At 44.4% G+C, this 24,180-nt stretch overlaps 1 non-coding gene across 1 annotated transcript; it reads left to right on the top strand.

Moving 5' to 3' along the window:
* Positions 1–15,221: 15,221 nt before the first annotated feature.
* LOC142654451 (U2 spliceosomal RNA) lies at positions 15,222–15,410 on the top strand. The gene has a single exon (XR_012849054.1). It is a non-coding gene; the product is annotated as a U2 spliceosomal RNA (small nuclear RNA).
* Positions 15,411–24,180: the final 8,770 nt, after the last annotated feature.

Here is a 24,180-nt window from a genome sequence, read left to right as displayed (position 1 = left end):
TGGAAAGTGGAAAAAAAGAGATAACCTACGCCTTAGAACAAAAAGGGAAAGAGATTATTTTAGTAAAGCACATTGAAAATAATGAAAAGTGTACCAGGTATTTTTTTTAAAAGAAAAATGTGAAACGTACTCTAATAGATGAATTGGAGGGAGAAACAAATACAGAGAACATCCTAGAAAAGGTGCACATGTTTTATTCAGATCTCTTTAATGATAAGAAAATAGATTAATTTTATGCGCGATACCTTAAATGAAATAAAAAATGTACTGGATCTCAGGTCTCAGCAGGTGTTAAGCCGAGTCCTAACTGAAGGAGAAGTTCTTGAGACAATTAAAAGTTTTAAATAAGGCAAAGTTCCAGGGGCAGATGGTATCCCAATAGAATTTTATACGACTTTTTAATGATGTTTTAAAAGAGGATATTTCGGCACTTTTTTCGAAGATTTTACCAACTTCCTAGAAGAAAGGTGAAGGGGTTATACTTTTTAAGAAAGGTGATAAGCGAGATCTTAAGAAATGGAGACCCATTATAAACACTGACTACAAAATCATGGCGAAGGTTTATGCAAATAGGTTGAAAGAGATCATAGATAAAATAATTCACGAAAACCAGGTATGTGGGATACCGGGTCGTAGTATGTGGGAAAATTTAAACCTGGTAAAAGATGTAATAGATATTACAAAAAGCAGGAAGAGAAAGATGGCTATATTAACAATAGATTTTGAAAAGGCCTTCGATCGAGTTTCACATCAGTTTATTTTTAAAGTACTTGCAAAAATGGGAATACCTAATGAGTTTTTATCCTTTTTAAGAGCGTTTTATGATCACTGTACCAGTAACATTTTAGTCAATGGTTTTAAAACAAAAGGATGTGTTTTTAAAATCTGGGGTAAAGCAAGTTTTTCCCCTCTCCACTTTGCTTTTTATATGCGCTTTTGAGCCGCTACTGTGTGCAATAAGGAGGAACAAGCAGATACGTGGTGAACCCCTGCCTGGAGGTAGAGGTCTAGAGGTAAAAGTTTTAAGCTACATGGACGATGTGACGGTATTCTGCAGCGATGCCCGATCACTCAGGCAGACGCTTAGAGAAATCTATTTTTACTGTAAAGGTTCTGGTTTTAAGATAAATCTTAATAAATGTAGTATTTTAAAGATTGGGGAGCTAGAAATTGAAGACATAAATATACCTGTAGTTGAATCCATTGATGTTTTAGGGGTAAATTTTAATTACCAAAATAATGGGTAAAATAGCTGGGATATTGTAGCCCAAAAAGTGAATCAGAAAGTCTATGTGGAAACTGAGAAACCTAACGATGGAAGGGAAAATGTTAATAATTAAGATGGTGATCCTACCACTGCTGCTATTCTTGAGTTTAGTTTTCCCTCCAAGCCAGAAAATGTTGAGTAAAATTACTAAGGCATGCTTCACATTTTTTTGGAGCGCTAAAATGGAAAAGTTGAAAAGAGATATACCGTATATATCGGCGTACAAGACGACTTTAACACCATTAAAAAAATGTCAAAAGTGTGGGGTCGTCTTATATGCCGGATATTGTCTACATTAGGGATGCACGTTGCAGCCGCACAGCTCAGTATAGTACACATGACTATGAGAGCGGGGCTGCGGCTGTGTAATGCAGCCACAGCCCCGCTCCTGAGTCATGATAAGTTCGCGGGGTCAGGATGATGCAATGCGGCCAGCGCTGCACTAATGAGCGGCGGCACTGGAGACAGAACATGGCGGGCGCGCTACAAAACACCCCCATGTTCTGTCTTCAGTGCCTGAACTGCCGCTCATTAGTGCAGCGCCGGCCGCATCACCTCATGCTGACCGCGCGCGCACTTCCTGTCAGGAGCGGGGCATTGGCTGTATTACACAGCCGCAGCCCCCGGCGGAGATCAGAGAAACCGCTCATCTCCGCCGTTATTCCCCTGAATGCTGCGATCACAGCTGACTGCAGCATTCAGGGGAAAGTGAGAAGGGGGGATGCCCCTGGATCGCGTCACAGGGAATTCCTCTGACGCGATCGAGGGCCATACCATATATGGGCAGACAGCCCAGGGTCTATTGACGGACCCCAGGGCTGTCTTACCATATTTCATGTTGTTAGGACATACCCAAGTATGTCCTAACAACTGCCTGTGTGCTATCTGTCCACAGGCTAATGTACTGGCACATATCTGATATACGTCAGTACATTAAAGTTTAAAAATAAAGTAAAAACAAAGTATTGTTAAATTTTTAAAAAAATACACCTTCACCTTTTTTACAATAAACATTAAAATAAGTCTCAATACATAAAATACACACATTCAGTAATGGCGCGGACAACAATGTTTTTGCATCATTTATGATGTGTACGCTGTAAAAAAAATGAAATAAACACGGCTTTCATTCACTTATTAATGTGAGGCGCGAGGTGCGATGAATTTACCCTCCATGTTCCTCACATTAATAGTAATTAACCCCATCATGTACCTCGCACATTAACCCAATATGACTGAGAAACATGATGGGATTAATTACTATTAATGTGAGGCGCGTTCAAAATTCATCACACGTCGCGCCTCACATCAGAAAACGGAAGATTTTTTTTTTTATTACTGTTGGCAAAAGTATCAAAATTGGTATCGAAATCGCAATACTAAACGAAGTATCAGTATCGAAGTCCAAATTCTGGTATCGTGACATCCCTAGTCTACATATTGTCTACACACAGGTTGTGTGTTACCTTGGGAGCCTGCAGTTCGGTACACAGGCTCCCGGGATGCACGGAATCCGCCACGGATCTGAGGGAAGCCGGTATTAGCCGCCAGGGAACATCTCTGTAAGATCCTCTGGCCCGCCCTTTCCTCTCATTCCCTGCCTCTCAGATCTCGCACGATGAAGCAGCCTATCTGCGCATGCGCGAGTTCAAAGAGACAGAGTCCTGGGTCCTGCCGCCGATGGCCATAGTGAAGCGCTCCTGCACGAAATGGTGAGTATATCTTAAATTCTATATTTTAAGGGTAAAAGTTGGGGGTCGTCTTATACGCCGACATATACGGTAGTTTTTAAGCCTAAAAAGAAAGGAGGCAAAGATTTTCCTAATTTTAGTGCATTTTTACATATTAGGTTTTTTAGCTTCTGTTTTAACGCTCTTTTTAAGGAACATTATTGGTCGTTCTTTGTACGTTTTAACTTGGGACTTTTGATGAGAAAATGTAAATGGTTTAACCTTGTTTTAACTTGCCCATATAATTTTGAGGTACCAAAAAATTATAAAATCTTAGAAAAAATTATTATTACATTTAATTTAAAAAATAAGCCAAATGAGGAGCTGAAGGATTGCAGGAGGGTTTTAAATAATTTTAGAATTCAGACAGGTCTTTGTGCAATCAGTGGTTTTAATGAAAAGAAAACTAAAATAATATGGAAAATTATTAACGCTTCTTTTCTTTGTAACCAACAGAAGGACCTAGTTTGGAGCTGTGCGCATCAATGCCTTCTGTGCCGGGCATTCCAGCACCATAGAGGACTTGTAAGATCAGCCAAATGTCCAAGAGACAGGTGCCTGGACGATGAGACTGTAAGGCATATGCTTTGGACCTGTCCTTTTGCCAAAAAATTATGGAAGAAGTTTTTCCCGCTTCTAAAGAATATAACCGGTTTAAAGGACTTCATATGAAGCTGGGTTATATGGGTGGCTGGAATGCCCTGCAAAAGAAAATAAAGAAATGGCATGGAAGGCAATAAACTGCACAAAGTTAGCTCTATGGAAAGCTAGGAATATTGGCTTATTTAAATTTGACTTTTTATCAGTAAATGATGTTTTATCAATTGCATTGAGTGACTTATATTTATATTATGTATTAGACAAAAAGAGAAATGCTGTCCTTGCAAGAAAATGGAATGTTGATATTTGGTACTCTGTAAGGCGGGATTCACACGACAGGGTTTCCCGGCCGGATGCCGGCCGTTCATAAATCGGCCGGCACGCGGCTGCATTAGGAATAATAGACCCCCTAATGGGGCTATTCACACGACCGATTTTTTGACGGCCGGGAAAACCGTCCGTCAAAAAATAGGACATGCCCTATTTTCGGCCGGGTGCCCGGCCCCCATAGAAGTCTATGGGGCCGGGTAATACACGGCCATCACCGGAATGTGTTCCGAGTGATGGCCGGGTCTACCGTGACTTGCGCACTCTCTCCTCCTCCTCACAGCGCATAGTGCATGTGAGGAGGAGGAGTGTATCCCATTGAGAAGAAGCCCTGTATTCTGGAGGTAAACTGTGGGGGTACTGCTGTAGCGAGGTCCCTGCTATGTGCAGGGGTACAGTGTGTCACGGCTGTTGTGTACAGTCGGTGGAAGGGGGCGCAGTGATGACTCCCTTCCTTCCGCCCTGGCGCTTCTTCAGGCGTTGCTACAGCAATAGCAGCTGCTAGCGGCGACACCTACCATGGCCGATGGCGTCGCTAGTAGCGGCTGCTACTGCTGTAGCTTCGTCCATGCTCTATGTGCTAGCCCCACTTTAGCTCCCTGAAGGAGCGGAATCCCCGTGTGTTCGGGGATTCCGCTCCTGGACAGAGGGCTTGATGTCTCTGTCCATCTATGGACAGTGTCATCAGGGGAAACTCCTGAAGTGGAATCACCGACCACATGGAGATTCCACTTCAGGAGTTGCCCCTGATGTCCCTATCCAGATATGGACAGAGACGTCAAGCGCTCTGTCCAGGGGGACCTACTAAAGAATGTTGAAAACTAATGAAGTAAAAGAATGAACATTAGTAATGTGATGATAATCTAAAAAAGGGCATAATGATTTTTTTTATGCTAGGTAGACATGGCATGAACAGATGGAGGTGAGGAGGAAATAAACACAAACTCCATATAAACAGATGTTTTTGGAAATTCCTGTGCTTGATAGACCTGGAATGAACAGTATCTATATGTAGTTTAATTAGGCATCTGTTGCTATGGAATATGTGTTCATTCCACTATAAACTTCATTTATATCCTATTCATTCCAGATCTATAAAGCACATGAAAATAATTACGTATTTGTTTCTATGGAATAAACTACACATAGATCCTGTTAATTCCAGGTCTATCAAGCACAGGAATGTCAAAAGGCGTCTGTTTATATGGAATATGTGTTTATTTCCTCATTAACTACAAAGAAAATCTGTTCATGCCATGTCTACCAACCATAACAATTTCATTATGCCCTTTTTTATATTTTCTTCCCATTAGTAATAATGTTCATTCTTTTTCTTTATTCGTTTTACTATGTCCCCTGTCCAGGAGCGGAATCCCCGATCACACGGAATTCCGCTCCTTCAGGGAGCTACAGAGGCACTATCTACTGGAGGTAGAGCGGGGTGTTGCTTATACTGTTTGGTGGGGCATTACCTTCATGGTGCACTTTTCCAAAATATGCAGAGGTGCAGTGTGTGGCATTATATATAGATATGGACTATCCCTAGTGATAAAGTGAGACAGTACCTGCCTGTGTCCCCCCCACCTGAATTTTCCCCGTTTACTTGCTACAGATATGCCTCGATACATAGAAGTAGAGCGCCTCATTGGCTGGTGCAGGATCACGTAGCCATATGGGACAGCCGGAGTGATTTGTACCATGATCGGTACCGCAAGGATGCGGCGTGGGAGGAGATTGCCCGGCACATGTACCCGGAGGAGTGCTCAAGAAGACAGAAGTCAAGGGAAGCAGTCCTGGATCTGCGGACGTAAGTAGTTCTAGAATAGTATTTTGCGTAATCATGTTAACTTAAATTTTAGTACATTTTGGTTGTTAGCATCTTACTTTTGGTCGTTATAGTGTGTGGAATGCAGGGACGTAACTAGGAAAGACTGTGACCCATAGCAACGTTTAGGCTGGGGCCGCACCCTGCCGTGGGTGCCACACAATCCCCCTTATACATAGTGCTTCCTTGTAGATTCCGCCACACAGCCCCCCCAGAGGATAGCACCATACTGCTCCCCCTGCAGATCACACCATACAGCCCCCCAGTATATAGCAGCATACAACCACCCCAGTCGATATCGCGGTACAGCCCCAAACTCCAATGTTAGCCGTCATTGATTTGTTTACACCGCCTAATAATCCTCTTCCAATTGTGAGGGCAATACAGGCCTGCAGCAACATTTCTGATGAAGCCTTATTTGGCCCAGCACCAGCAGCACCTCCTGCCCCTTGGGATTCCTCCCAAAGATTGTTCAGCCAGGACCGGTACATGCAACCTTCTTCCACTTCTGTCCATCCTGGCTATTCTGCAGCCCATTCTTATGGCCAGCATGTCCCAGGTAACTACAGCGGACATGTCAGTGGACCTCCCAATTGCCACCCGTTTACTGCAACCTCCATGCCGGCATTTACAATGGTGGTGCCATCGTCTGCCCCTGGCTTCACTCAAGCTAGGCCATCATCCAGCTCATCCACCACTTTTCTGAATCTTTTGAGCCAGGACATTAAGGGTATGTGCACACACACTAATTACGGACGTAATTCAGGCGTTTTACGCGTTGAATTACGCCCGAAATTACGTCTTGAATGCGTTGACAAACATCTGCCCATTGAAAGCAATGGGCTGACGCTTGTCTGTTCACACGAGGCGTTCATTTACGCGCCGCTGTCAAATAACGGCGCGTAAATAGATGCCCGCGTCAAAGAAGTGACCTGTCACTTCTTGGGGCGTATTCGGCGCGCCGTAACCCCATTGAAGCCAATGTTATCTGCTGAAAAGTGTTTCAGCCGTTTTGGATGCCCCTTGTGCGCGTAATTTGGGGCGTTACGGATGGAATTACGCGCGAAATTACGCTCCGAATTAACGCCCCAACCTTCAAAAGCCCTCCCCCAAGGGGTGTTGCCAATGCAGCCATTTTCAAAGGCCATTTTAGTCATTTTTAAGCTAGGTAATAAAAACCCCTGATTTGACTGCTTCAGCATGGTACCCCCCACGTACAGGAGGATGCACATCGACGTGGATGCCCTAATCTCCGAAGTAAGTACAAAATGATAGGCATAATGTTGCTTGGATTGTGTTTAAGGGGGGGGGGGGGGGGATTTACTTGTACACTGAAGACACTATGCAGGTGCAAGCATGTGTCTAGGCCCTGTGTTCTCATTTTCTGTCATGTGTTTTGTGAATCTGTGTATCTTTTTAACATACATGCCCACAATCTACACATACCCAATGCAATGTATGTACTGTTGAACTTGGCTTGTGGAACATGCCATTTGGGTAGCAACAACTGCACATGCAATTGCGCACAGACCGCACAGCGCATGTGTAGCGGTTTTTAACTAACAAACTGTCCACTCTCTCTGTTTAAAACTCCTCAATGTTAAAGCTGGCCACATTGCTTTCTTGTTGTTTGCTCTGTGTAGGCACATTTTTTCAACAATGTGCGCCACATATTTGAATCTCATTTTATGGTGTGTTGGAAGGTGTGCCGCACATGTGCTCTTTATGTGTGATTTTGCAATTTTCACTTGCGGATGGTTGCTGTGTGTTTGGAGCACAGCAATGGGTCCCCACCACACAATCCCCCCTGGCTTGCATTTCCTTGCATCTCCAACCCCCGCGGGTAGCATTACACACTTTACTTGATGAAGTAACCACCGTACTTAGATTAGCAGTGAATTTGGTCATGTGATTTTTGGATTCACCCAAAAGATTACCGTGTGTGTTCTTATTTTCTGGCACTGCATAAACTAAGCCATCTGTCACACAGGTAATGCACGTTCTTTTACAGTTTGATTAGTCATTTATGTTTGGTTTTAATTTGCCTTGGTATGTTATAAAGGTGGAGGCACGCAGCAATCTCTGGAATAAGCAGGTGCCAGGCTATTCAAATCGGGCCCTGAGACAGGACTGCTGGGAGGAGATTTGCGTGGCGCTGTACCCCGACTGGGTAAGGCGGTCCAATAAGGAGCAGAGCGAAATTGGTGAGTGTCTGTCATGTGTCCATGTAGTTCAATAGAATCATGTTGTTTGGGGTTTATACAGGGAAATGGTGTGTCTCGGCCCAGCAATGTTTTTCTGATGACAGGCTAAAGTAAAGGAGCAAGTAAATTTTCACATCTAAAATACACACATCTTAGCTGTGTTTGTTTGAACCCACACGTAACTTTATTCATAAACTACAGACAAAGGGTACATTGACTTTAAACGAATAATGTGATCTTGGGGTCCTGAGTTCCTGTTGCCTATTTGTTGCAGAGAAAGACCTCCAGACCCGCTGGAAGAGTGTCCGGGACCGGTTCATGCGGGACATGAGGAAAGCAGAGAGGAGTGGCTCATCTCCGCCACACGGGTCACAATGCCCGTACCACGAGCAGCTGATGTTCCTCCTGCCCAACAGGGCACTCCGCCAGTAAGTTTTTACATCCATTTGTAAACCACTACGTGTTGTTTAATGCTGTATTGCAGCGCAAGGGTAGGCATAGTGGTTGAGGGCTAGGTATTGTTCAGCAATTTAAAAAGAAAGGATGAGAGACATGTGTGCTGCACAAATATTTGATATTCTCCTTTAACGTTATCAGATCCTCGGGCAATGTTCAGCCCCCGACGCAGGAGGATACCCCTGCACAACAGGACCAGCCTCTGAGGGACAGGGATCCTACTCCTTCCACCTCTTGGCAGGCACCTGCGGAAGCGGAGCACGATTCGGCATCGGAGGCGGAACCATGTGCCTTCTCTCCGTCCTCCGAAGTGGGCGATCGAAACCCTGCCCCACCTACTGCCAGCCAGGTGCCAGTTGCCAACCCAACCCCTCTGCCACCCATCCACTCTCCTCCCACACGACACCGATCTCAGAGGACCCTCCGGACAATGGAACGCCAACTGGAAGTTGAGTCCAACGCCATGTCCTTTATCCGGCGGGTCGACGGCGATGATGAGTACGATTTTTTTGGCTACGCCGTTGCATCTCGCTGCCGCCAGTTGCAACGCCATATTTGCCACTCCTACATGGCCTACACTCTAGCCGCGGGGGCAGCCTTTGAGATCGCAGCCCCACTCCCACCCCTGGAGGAGCTGGTATACAACCTCCATCGGGCCACTGGCGGGAGGTAGCCATCCGTCCCAATGCCCCTGAGCCCACGACCCATCAGTGTCTCCACCCAGACGGAGACACCACAGCCCCCACCCTCCTCAGCCATTTCCTCTGCTGTATCCCAGGTCATGGAACCTAGGTTCCCTTACCCACCCTCCCAATACGCCACCAGTGGCTATAGCCAGATGTATCCCCAACATTTCCCACTCCATTATCCTGGCCCTTCAAATTATGACTCTCCTCCCCGTTTCACCCAAATGTAGCCCCTTCCCTTATGTTGTGTCCCACTCATGTTGAGTTCATGTTTTTAAGTTTTGTGATGTAACAAAATGTTGTTGCCATGATTGAAGGAGCATTTAAGGCAATGATGTAATTGCTCAATATGTAACCCAGCTTCAAAGTAAAAGATGTTGATAGTTTGATTGGCTGTAAATTTTTAATATCACAACCCACAACATTGGGATAAACACAAACGGACACATGGAAAAAGCAAGACAACTAACATTATCTTCTGACTTGCCAACACACATTTTTGGAGGTGTTTGGATATCTCCACCATTACTGCAGATTGTCTCTACCAACAGTTGGCAGGTTCCAGGCGTTTGAACGTGCCTTCCCCCATACCACATTGCTCCAACACATAGTGTCTCATAAGGGGGGTGTATCTGTGATCCGTATCCCCACTTTTCTTGACCAAATCCGAAACATGTTCTTTCCACTACTCCTGGATGGGCTGCTGCTCACTGCGGCTGGAATCCTGCCAGGACACTGCACCTTCGGGACTCATGAAGTAGTCAGTGAAGGCATCTCTCACCTGTACTCCACGGTTGGATGGTCTGCCTAAATTCCAGTGGATGTGGGGGTCACGGAAAGCTGTCTGTGTCTCCACCTCCACGTCACCATGCTCCTGATCCCGAACATAGTTGTGAAGAACACAGGCAGCTTTAATGACCCCATCAACTGTGGACGCATCCAACTGAAGTGCACAGGTAAAGACCCTCTACTTACTAACCATGATCCCAAAGGTGCACTCCACGAAGTGTCGTGCCCGGCTCAGCCTCTCATTGAAGACTCTCTTCCGGGCATCTAGTCTCCTCCGTGGGTATGGGCGCAGCAGGTTCGGCATCAGTGGAAAAGCCTCATCCGATACCAGAACGAAGGGGACTGGGTGCGTGGTACCAGGAAGAGGTTGGGGAGGAGGTAGAGTTACCTGATCTGTCAGTATGTGTCTCCCTAAAGTTGATGTCAGTAGCGCCCGGGAGTCCCCAGTGCTTCCATATGCGCCGACGTCAATAGCAACAAACTTGTACGATGCATCAGCCACCGCCATCAGGACCACTGAAAAATACTTCTTGTAGTTGAAGTAATGTGATCCTGACCGAGGTGGCTGCTGCACACGTACGTGCTTACCGTCGACGGCGCCTATGCAATTGGGGAAATTGGCCACAGATTGAAAGCCTGCTGCTACCTGCAACCAAATCTCACGAGTCGGACTGGGCATCGCAATGGGCTGCAAATACTGCCAGATCACCCTGCATGTGCACCTGACAATTCCACTGATGGTGGATTTGCCAACACGGAATTGCAGGTGCAGGGATGAATAACTCTCCCCTGTTGCAAGAAATCTGGAAAAAAAACAAAAAAAAATAGACAAAATTCCTTACAAGGTACAACAACATGACATTACTCTAGCAAACCCATTAGTAAACCACACATGAGTTGCCAGCCCAGTCCTAACCTAAAATCCAGCACAATGTGTAAAACAAGCCCTCAAACATATACAAACACACCGCAACGTGATCAGCAGCCTCTCAACAGGTGGAATGGACGCACGCATAGTGGTATCCTGCCTCGTAAGGTGGGGCCCTAGAATTTCAGCCAGCCTGTCAAAAGCAGGGATTGACATCCGCACAAAAGCATAGAACTTTTCTGGAAACCTGTTGAGACAGACACAATATAAAATACATCCTGAGACGCAAAAGGGAACAACATAGAGAACTAAGGTTGCATTACAAAGAGAGTTGTAAAAAGGCAAATAATAGAACATAGCATGTGCAACATAAACGCCTGATTGATGACAACATGACACACATGTAGGCACCAGCTGTATTCCACAGAAAAGGACATATCAATGTACGCAGGTTTACATAAATTAGAGGTCAACTAGAGGCCCAACATATGTAGACTCAGAGACAGTGGTGTAAGTGAACAAATTCGGCCAAACTGGATACACATGTGAGGTTGTAATGAGAAACGCTGTCTGCTGCAGCAATTGCAGGCTCATGCAACACACCTGGCCGCACAATTGTACCTCAAACAAGCATTAGCAAGGGAGGTTTGGGGAAATATATAATCTATGTACTGGTCTAAAAAACAACGCTAAACAAACTCACCCTCTTAGCTCCTCATAAAGCTGCCCAATGTGTCCCCTTTCTGTGCGCAACACATTTATGGGGTGTACCCAATATCTGCGCCGACTTTCATGTGCCTGGGAAACAAAGTGTGACCATATGGTCCATTAGAATATGCAACAGCGTATATTTAGAACTCATTTGGAACACAATCCATTCTTGCCCCAACCTACCTGGCGAATCCTTCTTCGGCGCATGACGTTCAGCAAAATGTGCATCAACAGGCCCATATGGCGGCGCCGCACTCTAATGCGCCTTTCTCTATGTTCTTCGCCCTGCTGGTCAAGCTGGGATGGCCCTGCTAAGATGCTTGGATTCATTTTCCACCCACAAACAACCAGTAATTGCAAAAGGGAAGTTGGGGATGTGGGTGGCGCATTTTTATAGGCCTGGAATACAAGCACAGCCCCTAGTGGGTGGGATTTGGCCTCCCATTGGAGCATGCCCAAAAAACGCGTCGTTTTACGCGCGTGTTTTACGCCTGAGTAAACGCGCACAAAAACGCGCCAAATGACGGACCGAAAAAAAACGCTCCCGGAATTACGCCTCGAAGACGACTGAAATCCAAGCCGGATTCTGGCAATGACGCTCCGTAATTTACGCTGTCGTGTGAACATACCCTAATGCTTGAGGTGGAGGGCCCTCACAATAAAGTTACATTTTTGTTTTTGGTTATATTTCTCTATTGCGCCATGTTGGCGCATTTGCACTTTATTTTTTGTTAACCTGTTGAATAAAATTTGTTTCATGTAACTGAAAACTTGTCTTTGTTTTTGCAATTAAACTTGGAGTGTGACATTACTTTCTTCACACAGAGGAATTTTGATTTCTCTGTGTCGAGATAACATAGTAGTAGCAAGCCACCCATAAGATGTTTGCTTTTTTTTAAAATATTACTTTTAATTATCATTGTGTAACTTGTGAAGTATTCAGAGACAGAGGGACTCCTCAAAGTCCTTTACAAATACCATGGTAGAAATATACATTGATAATTATGGTTACACAGAAGTTTCGACAGGAATTTGAGTCAATCGTATGGATGAATATCCTACAAATTCCTGTGTGTGACCATAAAACAATGTATGTGTCTATGGAATAGTTGACAGACTTTTGGACACACAGTTTAGTCGTTAAAGTGCAGCTAAACGATCCACAAACTTCAGACATGTCATAGTGACATGTCAGAAGTTTGGATTGGTGGGGGTCTGAGCACGGAGACCCCCACCAATCGCTCGAATGAAGCAGCTGAAACGCTCGTGTGAGCACTCAGCTGCTTCGTTTCTGTTCAGCTTTTTCCAGAAAGACGATGTATCGGAGTACAGGCTCATAGACTTTCTATTGAGTCCGCACACTGATACATTTATTTCCGGAAACAGCTGAACAGGCACGGAGCGGCTGAGCGCTCACACGATTGCTTAAGCTGCTTAGTTCTAGCAATTGGTGGGGGTCACAGTGCTCGGACTCCCACCAATTCAAACTTCTGACATGTCACTATGACATGTCAGAAGCTTGTCAAATGTTTAGCTATACTTTCAGTAAACATACACAAACACTTCACCAATATTAGTTCTATGCACACAATTCAGAAATGAGGTATTGGTTTATCTTTGCCCAACTTTTCAATATTATGTAAACCAATCAAAAACATTAATAAAAATGTAGTCCACTATGGATTTTAATTATAATATTTATTAAATAGAAAACTAAAATAACACAATTTTGGCTCACAAGCCGACGTCAAGAGTCCCCATTATCTTGTGAGTCCCTAAACTACCTAACATTTAACTAACTAAATAACTAACTAACTAAACATATAGAAGAAAAGGTAATGACCCAAACATTACACAACAGAATCAGATGTGTTCCTGCTGCCAAGGAACAGAACCCTCCGGGCTCAAGAAAAATTCTGCATACAAGTCCCGAATTGCCAGGCCTGATGATCCTGGTCTTCCATGAGGTGTGTGATCGAAAGGTACATTAGAAGCGGGAAACTGATGCTCCACGTCTATGTCAAAGGTGGCATCGTGAATGCGGACGAAGTTGTGAAGAATGACACAGGCTTGTATAATTAAGTCCACATTATCTGGCTTCATCTGAATAGGAGAAAGAAACACCCTCCACTTGTTGGCAAGGATACCAAAAGCGCATTCGACATAACGACGGGCCCTGGTGAGACGGTAATTGAAGATACGCCTCCGGGTGTCCAATCCTCGTCTGGGAAAAGGACGCATCACATGCCGTGAAAGTCCAAATCCCTCATCTTCCACAATGACAAATGGGACAGCTGGTCCAGAAGACCCGGGAAGGGGACGTGCTTCAGGTAGGGACAACTGGTTGTTAAGAAGACGCTGACACATTCTGGAAGCCCTGAAGATGCCAGCATCCGCAGTGCTCCCATAGGCTCCAATATCCACAATCACAAACCGGTAATTGCTGTCAGCCAAGGCCAACAACACCACTGAGAAAAACTGCTTATAATTGTAGAAATGGGAGCCAGAGTTCGGCGGTTTCTTAACACTGATGTGTTTTCCGTCCAGTGCCCCTATACAGTTAGGAAACTGTGCAGCTTCCTGAAAACCATCAGCGATCTGAAGCCAGACTTCTGGGGAGGGTGCAGCCATCACAATATCCTTGAGGGTAATCCAGATGAGCCGGCAGGTGGAAGGGATGATCCCTGCGATGGTGGAAATCCCCAAAAGGAATTCAAAGTGCAGGGAAGCAAAAGTGTTGCCGGTTGCAAGGTATCTGTTGGGAAAAAAAAAAAAAGGACATGGATATTACAAAATACTGTCTGCTCTGTGAGGGGCACTTGGGGGGAGTAAGGCACTAAAGGACCCATTACACTGCATAGTGTGCACTAAAGGGGACAATATACTGTTTGGGGGGAACATTATACTGTGAAGGGAGGGTAAAGGTGGCATTATAGTGTGTGGTGGGCACTAAAGGGGCATTATGCTGTGAGGGACATTCCAGTGTGTGGTGGCATTATGTGTGGCTTACTAAAGAAGACATACTGTGGAGGGGGGAAATAAGGGGCATTATTTAAAGCAAGAATAGGGTTATTTGCATACCTCAAAGTCACGATGAGCCGTTCTTCAGCAGAAATACAACGCCTCATGTTGGTCTCCTGGAGGGTGAGACCAGACCGCAGCAACTCCAGTAGCCTGTCAAACGTAGGGATGGACATCCGGCAGAATGCATGAAATTTCTCCGGGTGCTGTCGCAGGTCCTGGTAAAGAGTGTGGAAGTGTCCCTTCCAGGAACGCTGAGACACAATGGGGTGAACCCAGTACCGCCGACGCTTCCAACTTGGTTCTTCCGTCAACGTTTCCAATTGCTGTCCAAATCGCAGAGAAATCAGCCAAAGCAGCAGCACACGGTTCAAATCTTCTGAGGACATGTTAGCAACTCATAAATAGTAGAGAAAAACCCTGAAACCAATTAAATGCAGCTGAGGGATTCAGACAAAGCTCTCTATACTCTGCAAGTGAAAAAGGTTGACTGGCAATCATGTGACCTTACTGGGTGTGTTTATAGCGGGTTGACTCAAAAAAACAATTGGCAAATGAAATTCATCCGATTAAAAAACGGTCAGGGAAAAAAACGGATGCAAATCAGGTCCAAATCGGCCGGTAAAAACGGCAACACGGCCCGGGATGGAATCAAATCGGATGCCAAAAACGGCCGATTTTCCTGGCCGACACTCGGACCCCGTCGTGTGAATGAGGCCTAAAAGAATGTATTGTAAATGTTTTTTAAGTGAAAAATAAAGGTGTACCTAAAAATAAAAAAAATCTGTTCTTATCAGTTTAATATCTGATACATCCCCTATCTGGGGACCATAGATTTTTAGAACAGGGAGATGGAAATAGAGCTTGCTCTGTCCACTCCACGCATTGACCTGGTTTCCAGTATCTCCAGGACTGGTCCACCCTTTCCTAAACCAGTGACTAAAATCAGATGTGAAAAGTGCTTTTTGCTTTTGCCATAGTTTGTTTCTTTCAGATTGGATCTCTCCTTTAATCCCATTATTTTAAAGCCTGTTGTACAATGCCTTGATACAAAGCATGTTTAGTAATGTGTGATAATGACCTAATTTATTAAATGACTTGATGAATAGATTGCCCCCTTTTGTGTTGGGTGTGTGTTTCCTGCATTTCAATTTGGAACAGCTCATTCACCTTCCTTTTCCTCTCTCCCTCCTCCTAGGTAAGTTAAAGAGCTGCACCTGAGCCAGCCAGCCAGCCCACAGCCACTGATTGATGCAGCCAGCACTACAGTCAAGTAGTGGAATAATGAAATAGTGGAGTTGAGTAGGGGAACAGCAAGCAGCCATTGAAGTCGCCACAATGGACTTGTGTGCACTAGATGCATGTGATGGAATGAGCTCGCCTTCCTACATTTGAAAGAAGTAAGATTTGAAGTTGCAACAAACCCTCCCTCGCCTACAAAGACACCACCAATTTGGATTTGTTACTATGTTACCTGGAAGGAAGACTAACAAACTGTGCAAGGATGGAGGTTGTAGGAGGAGGAGGAGGAAGAAGGACAAGAAGATGTCAATAAAGTTTGAGGAGGATACCTATTTGCCATTTAGCAGTCCCCTGTCTCCCTCTTGTGGCCTCCTGGAGGCAGCTAGCTGTCCAGGCAACACGGGCACATGTTACTGTGCGAGCAAAACGGGCACATGTTGCTGTGTTGCCCTCCAAGGCAACACTGAGTGACTGACTGAGCAGCAACGTCTAGTATAAGGTTCTGACTGAACTTTGCGCGTGTCATAGTGGGGGCCCTAAGCAGTGAGAGCAAGCCCTATGACATCATAATGGGACCTCAGACAGACAAGCCTGGGCCCAGGCAGTGTTGGTCAGCAGGCACTGTATTGCAGGTGATTGAAGGCGTGAAGGGAGAAGGGGTGGCTTTGGGCATGCACTTGCTGCTGCTGCCGCCAGCGTTTGTCTGCACGGCAGGAGGGCATTTGGGCGTTGCCAGGAAGGCGTTTTTATGTAGATTCCTCCACTTTCTGCACAGCATTGTGGTGCAAGCAAAAGAAGCAAAGCATGTCTTGCTTCCTCTTCAGCCTTTTTTCACCTCCCGCCTGGCTGCTTGTGTGAGCCAGCAGGGCCCCACGGAGGTGCCTAGGAGTAGGCTGAATCGCTGCAAGGGGTTAACAGCAGTATTGGCCGGGCTCTGCCAACACGCGCCACTTTCAGGTTATCGCTTCTCGACCTTCTGGCTGAGATCAAGTGTAGTGCTGTTTATTCGTATCAGTACTGCCTTGGTCTTGGTTGGAAGGTGCTCCGGTACCCTCTCTCGGCCTCGGGGGATCGTCCAGGCTAAAAAAATGTAAACATCACAACCGGAAAAAATGTATGGAAATGGGTTTAGAAGAATCTGATTTGGAAGGCCTAGAAGCCTTGGAAGGGTTGCTTGAGGAATCAAGTAGAGCCCCAGGACTAGGCCCCTTTACCAATTTAAAAACTAAAAGTAGGAAGTTGCCGCCAATAGGAGATTTCACTAATGTGGATTTATTTGTTGACATGGTGGGAGATGAGATTAAGGCTTTGAGTCAGGATATGAGGGGCATTGATAACAACTTGTCTTGGTCTGAACGGTTAGCTCTTACCACTTTGGAAAAAAGACGAAATATCGTTCTAAAAGCATCCGATAAGGGTGGGAACATCGTGGTTATGAGCAGGGAAGACTATAAGAGAATGTGTGAGGACATTTTGCTTAATCCTGACTGTTATACCATCTTAAAAGACAATCCCACAGCACTGTTCAAAAAGGAGCTTTTGGGCATTTTGTGTGATGCAAAAAGCAGGTCTTTGATCAGTGCTAGTGAATTTAATTTCTTGTTTCCACAATTTCCCATCATGGCATGTTTCTATAGCCTGCCCAAAATCCACAAAGGGTATCCCCCCCTTACGTGGTAGACCTATTGTTTCAGGCATCAATAACCTAACCCAGAACGTGAGCACATATATAGACCAGGTGTTGCGTCCGTTTGTACTGGGCCTCACATCATATGTACGTGATACTATGGATGTCTTGAAACAAATTGAGGGTATCACACTGGAACACAATACCCTATTGGCCAGCCTGGATGTAGAGGCTTTGTATTCTTCTATTCCACATAGACTTGGTTGTGATGCGGTAGAATATTTCCTTAGATGCAGAGGTACTCAATTTGTGGCTCATAACCAGCTCGTTTTGCAATTACTACATTTTGTGCTAGAAAAAAATGTATTTATCTTTGAAGACCGGATTTTTCCCCAGCAACGTGGTACAGCAATGGGGAGTCCTACTGCTCCCACCTATGCAAATTTATTTCTTGGCTGGTGGGAACAGACAATTGTTTTTGGGGATAGTTTCGCCAAGTGGACTTCATCAATAGGGATCTGGATCAGATATATTGATGACGTGTTGCTGTTTTGGAATTCAACAGTGGAGGAATTTAATAGCTTTGTAGCAGCCCTTAATATAAACGATCTAGGGCTAAGGTTCACATGTGAAATCAGTAATCAGGAACTGTCTTTTTTAGATCTTAAAATCATCAAAACAGCGGAAGGTACAATACGTACTAAAGTACACCGTAAGGAAACAGCAACCAATAGTTTCCTCCAATGGAACAGTTGTCACCCTTATCCCCTCAAACGAGGTATTCCCAGAGGCCAGTTCATGAGAGTACGCCGGAACTTTAGCTCGATGGACGATTTTGAGAGACAGGCGCAGGACCTCACAAATAGATTGAAGAATAGAGGCTTCCCCATGGGGGTAATCAGGAAGGCCTATGAGGGAGCGAGGGATGCAGATAGGCAGAGTCTTCTTGTCCCTAGAAAACAAAGAGGAAAGAGTCACGAGACTCATAGGCACTTATGATTCCAAACAATGTGAAATTATGCAAATTTTGAAAAGGTACTGGCGTATTTCTGAGTGCTGATGCAGACTTGGTAGATCAGATCACACAATGGCCCTCAGTCACGTTCCGTAGAGGTAAAAACATTAGGGATAGGGTCATGCAGAGGTGTTTTGACCCCATTATACAAAAAGGAACATGGCTGGACAGGCAGATACCGGGTACACACAGATGTGGCAGTTGCAAAGCTTGTGATTTCATCCAGAGAGGCAATAAATTCAAAAGTGTTGCCACGAAGGTGGAGTACGATATTCGAGACTGTCAATTGTAAAACCGCAGGGGTGGTCTACTTGATAACATGCCCATGTCCACTGAATTGTGTGGGCAAAACGGTGCGGCAGTTTCGGCGCAGGATCAGAGAGCATGTTGGAGATATTGTTCATTCGAGAGACACTCCTATATCCAAACACGTACATGTAAAACATCAAGGCAGAGCAGAATGTTTGAAATTTCAGGCAATTGAACTTATAAGGCCTCCTAAACGGGGAGGGGATTGGGACAACCTCATTCTGCGTAAAGAAGCCCAATGGATTTATAGATTGGCGTGTGTACAACCAGAAGGTTTAAACAAGCAGACAAATTATGCCTGTTTTATTTAAATATGTATTTTTATCGTCTGTTATCCTTTCAAGGCAGCCAGATATATGGCCGCTGTGTCAGGTCTTTACACAGCAAATTGCATTTTTTTGTTAACAGGCATGTCCTTTTCAGCAGGTGTTTCAAAAACTCCGAAGTGTGGTAGACATTATATCGTTCATTCATCTATACAATATGTATTTACAAGGAAGGTGCTTTATCAATGGTAGTCCAGTTGCGGGCTTGAGCTGATCCGCAATACTTATCCAAATTTTCAATATCGTTAGACTCCTTCCTGAATCAAGGTTAGTTCTTGTGCAGCATGGGCGATGCGTCTGCGGCCTTCCACTGCGCCTGCGCGTTCGTTTTGATGCGGTCGATGTTGCTTCCGGGTATGTCAGCTGACGGCCTGGGAGTCACATGGACAGGCGTCACGAATTTGGGGGATGAGTGTGATTGGCTGGTTCGGAGAGTGCTGCCGAGGATAGGGGGAGGAGTTAGGTGCTTATAGTAACTCAGAGTCCCGTAGTGAAGCATGCCGCTGATATCTATGCGAGCATGCTTCCGTGGTGTACAGCAGAATATCTGCTGTTGAACTAATATCGCTGGCATCCTGGCCAGAGTGACCAAGCTACAGACCCCTGATGATAAGTATAGAAACGCGTAAGGTCGGGTTGAATGAAGAAATCTTAGCATAGGGGACAGTGGCATTGTTGTATACCTTAGCATTAGGAGTTTCCGATGCGGTTATCGCGGGCTCCAGTGTGTTTTAGGGTCAAAACCACTGTTATACCCATGTTCCAATGCTGATTCCAGATTGATATCTTTTATAATATACTTAGTCATAGAGGGTTCACAATTGAATCAGGACTTGGTATTTATTGTTTAATATGTTTTTAATACACACGGTGGGGCTTTTCACAGTGGTGATTGTACCCCTGTTTTTAGAGAGTTATGAAATAAATATTATATTTTACTCATATATCACTTCAGTGAATCTACTAATTTTCCTATATTGTGGGAGCACAAATTATATGTATCGTCTAATACAGTGAATTATGACCGTGTCTCTCACTTTTATCTTTTTAAGGTTTTAGAGCGTATGGGTATACCTGCAGGATTTTTATTATCCATCAAAGCCTTTTATAAGAATTGTACCAACAAGATTTTAGTAAATGGTTTTAAGACACAGGACGTATTTTTAAACTCTGGGGTGAAGCAGGGGTGTCCCTTGTCCCCACTGCTTTTTATATGTGCGTTAGAGCCTCTATTATGCGCAATTCGCCGAGACAAACAAATACGCGGCATAGAGGCTAACGCAGTGGGGTACATGGATGATGTAGCGGTTTTATGCAGGGAAACCCGGTCGCTTCAGGAAGCCCTCAAGCAAATAGAGTTTTATTGCTGTGCTTCCGGTTTTAAGATAAACTTTAGCAAGAGTAGTATTTTAAGCATTGGAAGTATGGTTTTTAGTGACATACCAGTTCCTGTGTCGATTAATATTAAAATTTTAGGGGTCTCCCTTCAGTGAGTACGACAATGGTTTTAACAGTTGGGACATGGTGGCGCAGAAAGTAAACAAGATGATATGTATGTGGAATATGAGGAAGCTTACGATGGAGGGAAACATTTTAATTATTAAAATGGTCATTTTACCCCTGCTTTTATATCTGAGTATGGTTTTCCCTCCTCCCACGGTTTTACTAAGAAGAATAACCAAAGCTTGTTTTACTTTCTTTTGGAGTTCCAGAATGGAGAAATTAAAAAGAGGAATTGTGATGAAGTCCAATCCAAAGGGTGGCAAGGACTTTCCAGATTTTAATAGGTTTCTTTTACTAAAATTTTTTAGCTTCTGTTTTAATTCCCTTTTTAAAGAGCACTATTGGTCATTTTATTTACGTTTTAATACAGGGTTTTTTATGCGAAGGTGTGGGTGGTTCCAGATTATTTTTTTTTGTAAACAAATTTTATTGAGTTTTATAACATTATTACAAAAAAAGAAACTCAGATATTACATATCAAAATTGATCCATGATAAAAGGAGATGTACACTAACAGCAACATATTGCAGTAGATATGACAAAGAATACAGTATTCTACAACATTCACAGTATCACAGATGTACATTGAGGTACTTGTTGTTGCAAATAACATTAGATCACAGTAACTAAACAATCAAACTTAACCCACCCCCCCCCCACCATAGCTCAGGGGCCCATCAGTTTTCAATTAATCTCCAATAGAAACCAATGTACGAAGAAAGGACATCAGATCAAATATATCTACATGTTCAAGCTTCATGTACCCCCTCTCCTTGCAATAGACCTTCACTGAGGCCCCAGGCTACCTAACGTCCCCGCAACCGCTCTTGTCAAATAACAGGACGTGTAATGAAATGGTGCTATCAATTCCACAATCTCGCTCTGTTGATAATGCTTGCAGATAAAGATCTTCCATTTCTGGAAGAACTTGGAAGCTTTGGCTTCCGGTGTACGCTCTATATCTAACTTATCCATATGTATACCCTTCTTCATCTGGTACATTAGGTCTGTAAGTGAAGGAATAAGGGGCGTAAGCCATCGAGCCAATAAGCATCTTTTAGCAATCAGCAAATATACATGTAGGGCTTGCGGCACACTAGGAAGATCGGGAAAAACATGGAACAGCAGAGATAGTGGGTCCAGGGTAAGTGAGATTTCCCAAGTATCCTTTATAAATTGCACTCTTGGTCCAATACGGAACGAGTTTGGGACACTTCCACAATCCATGGAGAAGATCAGTTTTGGGAGTGGCACATCTTGGGCAAGCCTCCAATCTATCTGGCGCATTTGGGTGTGGGGGTATATTGAAACCATAAATAGCGCGATGTAGAAACTTAAAATGTGTCTCACGCAATTGCTCATTTACTACCGCTTTTCTCACTTTTAACCACCCTTCCAGAATTTGTTGAGATAATTCTGAGACCGGGAACTCTCTGTTCCATGCTTTAAACAAAAGTGCTGCCGTAGACCTCCCCTGTTGATCCCGAAATGTTTTATAAAGAAGCGATAAGGAGGTTTTAGATGGAGGAGACTCAATCATAGAATCAATAGGGTTTTCCAAACACGCCTGTGTCACATCTCGACTTAGGGAGTGTATAAAAGAGCGTAGCTGACAGTAAGCCAACTGATGATGCAAAGGGACATTAAATGTATCTACCAATTCCTGAAAGCTCCTTACACGATTTTCAGAAGGGTGCAGAATATGCCTCAGTGTTGTGATGCCCAAAGCACGCCAATGCCGAAAATCAGAGTTTTCTCTCCCCTGTGCGAAACCCGGGTGTCCCCATAAATTCATGTGTGGAGATAGACGCTGAGGGAGCCCAAATGAAGACCTAAGGGACTTCCATGCCATTATAGTATCTCGTAATAATATGCGTTGTCTCACATTGTCAGGAAGCATACCAAAAGCAGTGTGCAATAATGATGACAACTGCAGCGGGTACACCACTCCTGCCTCTAGGGAATAGTTGGAATAGAAGTTAGATCGCTGCAACCAGTCTATCCCGTGACGAGCCAGGCATGCTAAATTGTACCTACGGACGTCAGGGAAATTAAGGCCTCCCAGGTCTTTGGGTAACATAAGCTTCCTCAGCGCTATCCTTGGTCGTTTTTGAGACCAAATAAAGGAAGTAAAGGCAGCATTAAGTTTCAAAATATCAGTGTGTTTAAGGAGAAGGGGTATGGTCTGCATCGGGTACAGTAATCTGGGAAAGATAATCATCTTAAGTAAATGACATTTTCCCATAAAAGATAATTGCAAGCTGCGCCACCTCGTTAATTCATTAACCAATTTAGACAACAGGGGAGGGTAGTTGAGAGTATATATGGAGTCTGGGGTACGGCCTATATGGATTCCCAGATATTTAATTGAACTTTTGGCAATGGTCACCGGGATGTTTAAAGTGGACCAGTTAGATGAGGCCCGTGTCCGAGACAAATCTAGGATTTCACACTTCGCCACATTCACCTTAAACCCGGAGGAGGCCTCGAAAGCCCTCAGCAGGTCAAAAACCCGAGGAAGATCCCTAAGCGGGTCTGATAAAAAGACCAAAACATCATCTGCAAAATATGACGCCTTAATTACTGTCGAGCCTACCGTTATACCATGAATATCCCCATCAGCCTCCAATGTCCTAATAAAAGGTTCAAGGGCTATGTTAAAAAGAAGAGTGTATACCCGTGCTGACGGTTCTGTGTAAAGTGCGGTCAAGTATGTGCGAAAAGGGCCCACTATATGCATGGAATCTAGAGTCCTACCCAACCATCCCCAGTCCACCATATCAAAAGCTTTTTCGGCAGTCACGGTAAGGATCGCTGGGGATGGATGAGCAGAATTATTAAGACTTACGTCATCTAGAACGCTCAAAATCCTCCGTATGTTTGACACTGCTGAGCGGCCCTTAACGAAGCCCACCTGGCTAGGAGAAATTAAGCTGGGGAGAATGAAGGCAAGTCTATCTGCCATTATTTTAGACATCAACTTCAGGTCCAAATTAATTAACGAGATTGGTCGGTATGAAGATGCTAGAGCAGGATCCTTATCCTGTTTCGGTAAAATCTTTATATATGCGACATTAGAGGCTGGTGGAATCGGCTGCCCGGACAGGTAACCATTATATAGTTTTAGCAAGCATGGAGCCATTTGATCCCTCAGAGCTTTGAAATATTCCCCAGTATTGAGTTTCAAGGAATTGATAGCAGATTTGAGCTCATCTTCCGTAATTGGGGAATCTAACAAGACTTTCTCTTCCTCGGTAAGGACAGGCAAGTTTAGGGAGTCTAAAGAAAGAGGAGTCACCCCAGGTGTGCTCTGGGACTAGCGTATAAATTGGCGTAAAAGTCCATCAAGATGGAGTTAATCTGTTTGGGGTGATTCTGCATCTGGCCCAATTGATCCTTCAACCTAGCGATAACAGAGTGTGCCCATGGACCTTTTGAGAGCCTAGCCAGGAGACTGCCTGCCTTATTGCCAAATCGAAACAATTTCGCCTCTAAGGCCGAGCGCTTCAATTTCTCACCCTTATCTAACCATAGCTCGTAGTCGTTTTTGGCTTTTTTCCAGGATTCTCTATTAACCGGAGAAGGCGAATTCTGGAAAAGAGTGTAAGATGCCCTGAGAGTTGCACTGTAAGTCTAAATTTTTTGCTTAGTAACTTTCTTAAAATTAGCGACAT

The sequence above is a fragment of the Rhinoderma darwinii genome, chromosome 5, assembly GCF_050947455.1.
Source record: "Rhinoderma darwinii isolate aRhiDar2 chromosome 5, aRhiDar2.hap1, whole genome shotgun sequence".
Taxonomy (NCBI): domain Eukaryota; kingdom Metazoa; phylum Chordata; class Amphibia; order Anura; family Rhinodermatidae; genus Rhinoderma; species Rhinoderma darwinii.
This window is presented reverse-complemented; position numbering and strand designations above follow the sequence as displayed.